Raw genomic sequence first — 8342 nt, 5'->3', positions numbered from 1 at the left:
GTGGACTGTTCCGAGAAAAACCACAAACGGCCAAAACCCACAAACAGCCAGCTGCTGAACTGTCTCTACGCTATTCTTGCTGACCAATCAATGTAAAGAGCAAATGTGGTCTGATTTTTAGGTATAAAAACCCTGTGCTTTGCATGTTCGGGGCCATCTCCTGCTTTTGGAGGGGTGACCCCATTGTGATCGGAATAAAACCTCTTGCTTTTGCATCGAGTCATGGTCTGTAAGGGTTCCTGGGAAGGGCATGATCCTGAGCTGTGAGACTCCAGGTCTTACACATTTAATGTCGTGGAAAATGAGGTTGTAAGATTGGGTGATATATTGGAACTCTTTAATGAAGGTTGATAGATTAGTGATATAAGATCCCAACTTCCTGAAAGGGGGCCCACAAAGGGAAAACTGGGGCTACATTGCAGGATATTTGATTATTGCACATAGAAAACCTAATTATCAGCAACATATAAAAGCATAGACGCAGTTAGGTGTGAAGTGAAAAGATGCATTTTGGGTATGCCTCTGAAAGCCTCCATAGATAAGAATTCTAAAGAAAGTTTCTGTCTATTTTAAGGCAAGTTTTTTGGGAGAGTTCCTGTGATTTTCATTCTATAACCAGAGGCAAATTCATCTGGCAGGCCTTGAGCTGCCCCACCTTAAAGGTGAAATAGTTCAGGCCCTACTGACTTGATTGGAGCCCCCCACCCCATGAAGATGACATGGGTCAGCCTGCCAAGAGTGTAGGGGAAGAGCTAGAGACTTCTTATATGGCAACTGGTCCTTTGAGAACTCCCCCTTTTGGCTTGCCAGAGCCCTCATGGAAGGAGCTCTGGATAAGAGAGATTTTCTCTCTGGGCTTACAGGAACAACAGAGAAGCAGCTGGCAGGATACAATGGAGGTCTAGTAACCCCAAAGCCCCTGAGAGTTTTCCCCACCCAGAAGGCTCTAAGCTGTTTGGCTAACCTGACTCCATGCAGGCTTCACTTTCAACTTTGCCTGACCAGGCCTGAGTTTCTGTTTCTTGGAATAGAGAAAAATAGTTCCTGGAAAGCTGAAGTGTGAGAGCAGCCAATCAGCTTAAAGGTTAACACATGAAATTGAGCCAAGCAGTGATTCAGCAACTCTGAGGAAAACTCTCTAAGTATTTAGCCAATTCTAAATCCCTCTGCCCACCCTCATCTCCTCTGAAAAAAAAACCTAATTGCCTTTAAACAGAGCCTATGTGCTCACTTCCGGGTCACCATTTTTAAAAAGGTGGTGATCCCTGCATGCTGGAATTCTGCAGAATAAACCCCCTCTGCTTTTGCATACTACTTGAGTCTGGGGTCTTTCTTCAGTGATTCTCGGACCCTTACAAGAGGTAAAACAGTATTCTAAGAAAGAGAGCTAAGAAGCCTGTTGTGTCAATTAGTAATACTATTGATATATCTTCTGGCAAAGCTGCTGTTAATCCTAAACAGCTGTATAACCAAATCACCATGCAGAGACTGGGTTATTTAGTTAACCTAGAACACAATGCTGGGCAATAGTTGTTCCATCCTAAACTTCCAAGCCCTCATAGTTTCCTAGCATTTAGATTTCCCACATTATACTTGCTTTTAGTGATATATTAGGTCCAGTATATCTCTCCACATAGTTCCCAGACCTCTCCTCCTGCCTCTGTTCCTCCCAGCTCTGCCTCTTGCCCTTCTCCCCTCCTCTGCCTCCCACCTTCCTGTCCTCTGGCTCCTCCCTCTCTTCCTGCTTCCTTTCCCTAGCTCAACATTGTGGCTAGTTGCTTTATTTTGGCATATTTACCCAAAGTTGGGACAGGTGATGCTTAGAATAAATATCACAATGCAATGTCGGGATTGAAACCAGAGAGTAGGGGAGAGAAACCAGCATTTGAATGAACAAGGGTAAAATGTATACATTCCAAAAGAACATTATACCAACAGGAGCCCTCTTGGCTTTGGAGGAGTTCAAGAGAAAGATAGACTAGCTAGGTAAAAAGAACACAGAAAGATTTCTAATGAGCTGGCAGTTTAGTTGTAGAATCAGGCTTGCAAATATTTTGTATATAGTTCAGAAAATAAAGTTACCTTGCTGAGCTAGCAGGTTTTTAACCTCAGTTTATACCTCCTGTGTCTTTATTGGTACAAATATTAGATTAATTTAGAAAGATAAATGAAAGAACTAACAAACCAGACTTCATCTTAGGCCTAACATACACAGGCCTTCAGTTCTGGAAAATCCACCAGAACAAAAGGACCATCTATTTGTCAAGGACAGACATGTTCCCAGTCCCAAGTTGCTGACTCCACACATTGTTAACTCCCTGTTTCTTATCACATCCTGCCCACTCCCAACCTTGTTAGAAATAATGAGTTTGTAAGACTCCGGGGAGTCCTACCCTGTCAGGAAGGCCCTCTAGTGAGGCATGGAGACCAGGATCCATGCAAACAGCAAGAGGTTTATTGAAACCAACATGGGGTCATCCTGCACCATGAGGAGAGGTGACCCCAAGGAACAAAAGCTTTGGGGTTTTATACATTTAGGCATAGGCAAACTTTGAAAAATAGCAACAGGGCAGTTTTTCATTGGTGGATATCTGGGGTTTAGATATCTACGTGCTAGAGACATTCCAGTGGGGTGGGTGGCCAGTGTGGTCTGGGTCAAGCCACCCGCATTGCAGTTTTTCCAGGGGCTGCCTGCCCCCACCTGTGTCCTTGGGGTTTTTCCAGCATCTGTCTGTGTGGATGCTCCAAGGACTGCCTGCATATATGTCCTTGGGGTGTTTCCGGCAACTTTCTGTAAGGTTTGAGTCCTGGGGGTGGGGGGCAGAGGGAAGAGGGTGTACTCTGCATTTGGTAATCAGTGAAAAATTCCCAGTTTCTTAGGTGTTCTCAAGCTAGGACCCATCAGGTTCACCTGGTATTGACCAGGTAAGACTAACCTCCCCCATTCCTGCACATACCTTTCTACTAATGAGTTCTCTTTTTAAAAGGCTGTAAATGAGCTTGCCCTTTGTCTCAGTTTTCAATTTGGCTACTGAAACTGAGTCCCTGGCTGCCAGTTCTTCTTTTTGCCGTAAATAAATAAATAAATAAATAAATAATCTTTTTGCTCATAGGGTGTCCCTGGTATCTCATTTGCAGAACTCCAGACCCAACATGAATATTACAGGGCTGGGTTAGGTCAGGTAGAGGCTGTCTGAGGAGGTCCTATGGTGGAGTGGAAGCAAGAAGTGGGAGGACTAAAGGATGCCAGTGCTCTAAAAGTGGGAGCCAAAGAGGGAGGATTAGGATGGCCTCTCACTGGAGAGGAAGAAGGAATCACTGGAGGGGCCAGAAGAAGTGAAGGAGATGAGAATTGAGGCCAATAAACACCAGGCTTCTCAGCTGGACTGGAAGTGGTTCCTGCTTCATAGCTAGGATGAGTTAGGTGGGAGAAAAAAAGTATAAAAAGAGGGCTTGTAGTAGAGATCAGAGAAAGCTGGAGCATAGGAAACAGGAAATCTCTTTCCATGTCCCTGATCTGAATAATACTGGCATCTAGTGTGCAGTTAGGTGGTCATTTTGATTGGTTATCTAAAGGATAATTGATTTGATTGCAAAAGTGAGTAATTTTGGGATCCTTTAGGTCAGGTGCTAGGTGAAGAGGCTGGAGGTTTTCTAAGGGATATCCCAAGGGGATATTGAGAAGGTATGGAAGATATTACTATTCCCACGGATGGGAGTGGTATCACATCAGCTTATAGTTGAGGATGTCCTCAGGGAGGATCAAAAGAGGACCAAGCCATTCTCTGGGTTGTCACGGCACTCAACAGGGTCAGATGTAAGTGCTCAAGGAGACTCTGCATTTGCTATCAGGGCTTTTGATGAGGCCTGAAGGCTTGCCAAAAGGCAACAAAAAACCAAGCTCAGGAATGAGGTCTCACCCATAGGAAAGGAACTGAGAACTCATCCTATAGCATCATAGAAGCCACGAGGGCATAGAGAAGCTGTGGCATTACGCAGCTGTTGAAGGGGAGGCATAAAAGGGAAGGAGTCACAAGAGTCCAGGCTGGCCTAAGGGAACTGTAGGATTGCAGCTCTGAGGGTGTCTGTGTATATGTGTGTGTGCGGGGAGGGGTGTTCAGTGAAGAGAGCCAGCGGCAGCCGTAAGGACCATGGCTGGGGCTACCCTCACCTCCGTGGGTACCAAAGGAGTGCAGACACTCAATGGTCACTTTCTCAGACTTAAGGAAGCATTCACACTGACCAAAGGGGAAACTTACTGAATTACCCCTGTGGATGAGGTGCTGACAGATAGGCAAGCTGGAAGGTGAGTGCTGTGTGGGGCTGACGATAAGGGTTAGGCCCTGCGTGATTCACACTGGGAGAGGGAGGACACTGGGAGGGCCTGTTATGATATCAATGTAAAGGTTTTTCTGCCACAAGGGCATCTTGGCAGTCAGGAGCCAAGGAATACCACAAAGTCATAGCATGGAATAAACTTCACATAAGAGATTTATTAGGGGAGAAGAGAATGATTGCTACCTCTGAACAGAAAGAAAGACAGCAGAGGTTTAAATTTTGGGGAAGGCTTTTATATGGTTTTTTGGAGCATGAGACGTGACCTTGGTTGCAAAGTATCTTAGAAGAGTCACAAGGGGTTGGGGATTTCCAAGTCTCTGGATTTCTGGGTCAAACCAGGGCCTGGGTAGTTTTCCTTCGGTCTATGTCTTGGGCTTGGGGTCAGGGTCAGGGTCAGGGTATTCTTTCCCTGGCCCTTTTACCCTACAGTTATTTCTCTAGCTGGTGTGCTACAACTGTGTTGCAGCAGCTGTTCCAAAAGAAGTATATGTGTTTAATTCATTCGGCTAGTCACAATCTTGTGATTTACCCCTAATGAGCTATGCTAATGAGCAGCATAGTTTAGAATCAAGGTTCAAAGACACAAGAAAGTACTACCATATATGATAACTTGTAACTAAGACCTCTGCTCCATCCATTTTTTAAACCAAATCTGAATTGGGCAGAAACATCAGCAGGTGGCTCTGCAAGAGTGGCTTTTAAGGAGAAAATAGGGGAAGTCTGTGACAGGGCAAGTTGGCAAGTCCTGATTGGACATGTTAGTCAGTTTAGCCAAATAATAAATGTTGATAGCCAGACCCTGGTAGTCAGCCTCAGAATGAGTCAGTCACAAGGGAGTAGCCAAATGAGTCTAGTTGTTTAGCAAAAGAGAAGGGGGAAAAGGGCAGGACCTGTGCCACGTTTGGGTCTGTCAGAGCCCTTCAGCATCTTCTATTTATTTTTTCCTTTGGCTGAGCTAGGGTCTTTCTGTATAACCCTATATAGCTAGGCTGGACTCATTCATTCACAAAAAGGTCCACCTGTTTCTCCCTCCCAGGTGCTAGGATTAAAGGTGTGTGCCATTGAAGAGCCTTAACAAAACTGACCCCATTTTGTCACTACCCTCCATCTTACACATGACCTAAAACTTACCCCAGCTTCAGAAAAACACGTTTATATTTGCAGAAAACCACGTTTATATTTGCAGAAAACCACAACATTTCTGAGAATGACCCCAAAATGTGAGAATGACCCTGAAACCAGCCAATCAGAAAACAGGTCAAAAATGACGGTTGTCCTGTGGATACTAAAACAATTACATGTTATCATTATGGTTACAAAATAGTTACTCCAGATGGTCACAGCTTGTCTCTAACCAGTCACTATGTAACAAGCTTGCTCTTGCTGGATGTCACCCAATCTTGTAACTGCCAAGTCTGGAAACGCCTTCCCCTTGCTAAAAACCCTATAAAACCTAGCTTCTTTCCAGCTCTGACTGCTGTGTCAGTTCATGCTGGGAGCCCAAGCTTAAGCCCGAATAAAGGCTCTTTGCTTTTGCATATGATTTCTGACTCCTGGTGGTGTTGGTGATCTTTTGGAGTCTCATGGAGGATGAGGGATGGCCAAACATTGGCACCCAGTTTTTGTGGAGCTCAAACCAGGAGTTGATCTGGCCAGCAGCTAGGCATCACTCCCAACACCCGAAGGTTGCTGGACTTGGGGGTCTTAAGTCCATGCCAGTCGGCCTGGGACACCCCCCTACTACCAGTAAAGAAGCCCCATTCCAATGACTATAGACTGGTGCAAGATATATGGGAGATGAACAAATGGTACCTAACCCTAACCTTGTTGAGTACACTCCCTCCCAAGCACACCTGGTACACAGTTTGAGATCTAAAAGATGCCTTCTTCAGCTCCCCCACCCCACCCAGACCCTGAAACGCCAAGATTATTTTGCCTTGGAATGGCAGACTAGACTTTCACGAGGATTCAAGAATTTGCCGACCATCTTCGATGAGCCTTTACATGAGGACTTTGGTGAGTACCATGCCTGGCATCCTCACCTCACTCTCTTGCAGTACGTAGATGATCTGTTTGTGGTGGCACAGTCAGAAGCCTCATGATCATGATCAGCAAAGAACATCTGCTGCAGGTGTTAGGAGATCTAGGATATGGAGCCTCTGCTGAAAAGGCTGTGCAAGCAACAAGTTCAGTTCCTGGGCTACATACTCAAAGGAGGTAAGTGCTGGCTCATTCATTCTTACAAGAGAACTAACTGTGCTCAGGATCCCAACCCCAAAGAGTCCCCTCCAAGTATGGGAGTTCTTGGGGCCTGCCAGGTTCTGCAGGCCATGGATACCAGGATTTTCAGAGATTGCCAAGTCCCTCTGTGAGAGACCAGAATACCTCTGGACTGAGGCTCACCAGCAGTCCTTTGAGGCATTAAAACAGGCCCTGTTGTTAGGCCTCTGCTCTTGGACTACCTGATATGACTAAGCCTTTTCACCTGAAAATAAAGAGTGTTTCGAAAGGGGTCCTGACTCAACTGCTTGGCCCATGCTGCCACCCTGTGGCCTATTTGTCTAAGAAACTGGACCTGGTGGCTGCAGGATGGCCCCTGTGCCTTGGAATCACATCCACAGAGGCTCTCCTGCTCAAGGACGAAGACATGTTGTCTCTGGGTAAAGATCTGACCATCACTACTCCACACGCCATTGAGGGAGCACTAAAGCAGCCTGACCACTGGCTCATTAATGCCTGAATAACGAATATCAGTGTTGCTACTTAATCCTGCTAGAATTACCTTTCAGGTACCTGCTGCCCTGAACCAGCCAGTGTTTTGCAAAAACACTTTTATGTTTGCCTTGGGCATACGAAAAACTTCGATAAAACTTGTAGGGGAGGGGAGTCTTATTTTTGTGTCTCCTAGTCCTGTGTGTCTACCGGAAATATTTGGCGGGCTGCCCCAAAGAAGGATGATTTAATCACTGTAGCTGTTTGTGATTGTGACTGCACGAGATCGGGAACAAAATGCAATCCCGTAGGGATAGGCTTCACTCCTAAGGGAAAAAGAGCCACAGGGTGGGAATTAGGAAAAACTTGGGGAACTCACATATATGAAAAACCACGACCAGGAAGGGACCCTGGAGGATTGTTCACAATCCGATTAAAATCATTACTCCTTAAAAATAAAAAATTTTGGACCTAAAGCAGTTGGGCCCAAAAAAGTATTACCCTCCCCCCACCCCAGGCAACTAACATGGTTAAAAATCCAGGATTAAGTCAGGCTGCGCTCCTTCAGTCACTACTTCGTCCAGGGAGAGCCTAACCTGACCTGGAATCTACTTGCCAGAATTTACCAAGTTTTAAATGCCTCTAGACCAGATTTTACGATTCCTTTGGTTATGTCTAGACGAGCTATGGAAGGAAACTATTCCCTATCTACAGGAGTAACTGCTTGCGGACATCAAGAGGCCCTGTGTCGCCCATCAGTCAATATTGGGCACAGGTCTATGTATAGGACAGGTTACTCCTCATCTTCAGCACTTATATACTGTTTCTGCTACTCAGACCCCTAAATAGCAAGGTTATCCTACATCCCCTGAAGATGACTGGTGGGCCTGTGACACCAGAGTGTTTCCTTGTGTGCACACCGAAGTCCCCAGCTTCAGAAAAACATGTTTATACTTGCAGGAAACCACAACATTTCTGAGAATGACCCCCAAATCTGCCAACCCTGAAACCAGCCAATCAGAAAAGAGGTCAAAATGACCGCTGTCCTTGCGGTTACTAAAACAATTATATGTTGTCATTATGGTTACCAACATAGTTATTCCAGATGGTTACATCTGGCGGATCAGTGATTTATGAGATCATCATCAGCTTATCTTCACAGAAATTGCAACTTCTCTGAAATGCAGTTTCAGCCCCATCCCAACCGAAAGAATCCGGTATTTACTCCAGGAGCCCTGCAGGTGAGTCTCCGGCAAATTCCACGTGCAGGGAGCGGCTTCCTCTCCAGTCAG

Source organism: Psammomys obesus, unplaced genomic scaffold (genome assembly GCF_907164565.1).
Source record: "Psammomys obesus unplaced genomic scaffold, mPsaObe1.curated_primary_1811, whole genome shotgun sequence".
Taxonomy (NCBI): domain Eukaryota; kingdom Metazoa; phylum Chordata; class Mammalia; order Rodentia; family Muridae; genus Psammomys; species Psammomys obesus.
This window is presented reverse-complemented; position numbering follows the sequence as displayed.